Source organism: Arachis hypogaea, chromosome 10 (genome assembly GCF_003086295.3).
Source record: "Arachis hypogaea cultivar Tifrunner chromosome 10, arahy.Tifrunner.gnm2.J5K5, whole genome shotgun sequence".
NCBI lineage: Eukaryota > Viridiplantae > Streptophyta > Magnoliopsida > Fabales > Fabaceae > Arachis > Arachis hypogaea.
In genome coordinates this window covers 83,660,168-83,662,552 of record NC_092045.1, presented here as the reverse complement: position 1 = coordinate 83,662,552, position 2,385 = coordinate 83,660,168, and the positions used below count along the sequence as shown (strand labels likewise).

Sequence of the window (2,385 nt, the reverse complement as noted above, 5' to 3'; positions counted from 1 at the left end):
TGAGAAATCATATTGACTTGTTGAGTCAATATTTTGTTCTGAGCCAATATGGCATTCAAAGTGTCAATCTCAAGAACTCCTTTCTTCTGACTAGTCCCATTGTTCACAGGATTTCTTTCAGAAGTGTACATGAATTGGTTATTTGCAACCATTTCAATCAGCTCTTGAGCTTCTGTAGGTGTCTTCTTCAGATGAAGAGATCCTCCAGCAGAGCTATCCAAAGACATTTTGGATAGTTCAGAGAGACCATCATAGAAAATACCTATGATGCTCCATTCAGAAAGCATATCAGAAGGACACTTTCTGATTAATTGTTTGTATCTTTCCCAAGCTTCATAGAGGGATTCTCCTTCCTTCTGTCTGAAGGTTTGGACTTCCACTCTAAGCTTACTCAATTTTTGAGGTGGAAAGAACTTTGCCAAGAAGGCATTGACTAGCTTTTCCCAAGAGTCCAGGCTTTCTTTAGGTTGTGAGTCCAACCATGTCCTAGCTCTGTCTCTTACAGCAAAAGGGAATAGCATGAGTCCGTAGACCTCAGGGTCAACCCCATTAGTCTTGACAGTGTCACAGATTTGCAAGAATTCAGCTAAAAACTGATGAGGATCTTCCAATGGAAGTCCATGGAACTTGCAATTCTGTTGCATTAGAGAAACTAATTGAGGCTTAAGCTCAAAGTTGTTTGCTCCAATGGCTGGGATAGAGATGCTTCTCCCATAGAAGTCGGGAGTAGGTGCAGTAAAGTCACCCAGCACCTTCCTTGCATTGTTGGCATTGTTGTTGTTCTCGGCTGCCATGTGTTCTTCTTCTTTGAAGATTTCTGTTAGGTCCTCTACAGAGAGTTGTGCCTTAGCTTCTCTTAGTTTTCGCTTCAAGGTCCTTTCAGGTTCAGGATCAGCCTCAACAAGAATGCTTTTGTCCTTGCTCCTGCTCATAAGAAAGAGAAGGGAACAAGAAAATGTGGAATCCTCTATGTCACAGTATAGAGATTCCTTAAGGTGTCAGAGGAAAAGAAAAATAGAAGGCAGAAGTAGAAAATTCGAACTTATCAAAGAAGATGGAGTTCGAATTTTGCATTAAGGAATAGTGTTAGTTCATAAATAGAAGGATGTGAGAAGAAGGGAAGTAATTTTCGAAAATTAAGTAAAAGATTTTGAAAACATTTTGAAAAACTTTGATTGATAATTTTCGAAAACAAAAGTGGGAAAGAAATCAAGTGATTTTTGAAAAAGAATTTGAAATTAGAAATTAAAAAGATTTGATTGAAAACTATTTTGAAAAAGATGTGGTTAAGAAGATATGATTAATTTTAAAAAGATGTGATTGAGAAGATATGATTTCAGAAACATTTTAAAAAGATTTGATTTTGAAAATTAAAAACTTGGCTAACAAGAAAAGATATGATTCAAACATTAAACCTTTCTCAACAGAAAAAGTAACATACTTGAAATGTTGAATCAAATCATTAATTGATAGCAAGTATTTTTAAAAATAGAAAGAAATTGATTTTGAAAAAGATTTTATTGAAAAGATATGATTTGAAAAAGATTTGATTTTGAAAAACTTTGAAAACTGGAAAAAAATTGATTTGAAAACAGAATCTTCCCTCTTGTGCCATCCTGGCGTTAAACGCCCAGAATGGTGCACATTCTGGCGTTTAACGCCCAAAACTATACCCTTTTGGGCGTTAAACGCCCAACCAGGTACCCTGGCTGGCGTTTAAACGCCAGTCTGTCCTTCTTCACTGGGCGTTTTGAACGCCCAGCTTTTTCTGTGTAATTCCTCTGCTGTATGTTCTGAATCTTCAATTCTCTGTATTATTGACTTGAGAAGACACAAATAAAAATATTTTTGGATTTTTAATAATAAGAAAAAATCAAAATGCAACAAGAATCAAATAACAATGCATGCAAGACACCAAACTTAGCAGTTTGTATACTACTGACACTAATGAGAATGCATATGAGATACATAAACACTCAAGTCAAGAGAACTCAAAGATCAGAGTAAGAAATCATCAAGAACAACTTGAAGATCCTTAAGACACATGAATGAATGCAAGAAGAACAGAAACATGCAATTGACACCAAACTTAAAATGAGACTAGTGTCTCAATAAGAAACATACAATATTTTTGGTTTTTATGATTTTGTAAATTTTTTGGATTTTCGAAAATTAAGTGGAAAAAGAAAATAAAGATATCAAAATTCTTAATGAGAGTTCCAGGAATCATGCAATTTTTAGTCTAAGACTCCGGTCCAGGAATTAGACATGGCTTCACAGCCAGCCAAGCTTTCAAAGAAAGCTTCGGTCCAAAACACTAGACATGGCCAAAGGCCAGCCAAGCCTTAACAGATCACTGCTTCAAAAGCAAGATTGTTAGAAATC

The 2,385-nt window shown here is 35.6% G+C and overlaps 1 non-coding gene across 1 annotated transcript; it reads left to right on the top strand.

The window, feature by feature from the left end:
- The first annotated feature begins 281 nt into the window (after positions 1-281).
- Positions 282-389, top strand: LOC112719282 (small nucleolar RNA R71). Its single transcript, XR_003161589.1, has one exon. It is a non-coding gene; the product is annotated as a small nucleolar RNA R71 (small nucleolar RNA).
- Positions 390-2,385: the final 1,996 nt, after the last annotated feature.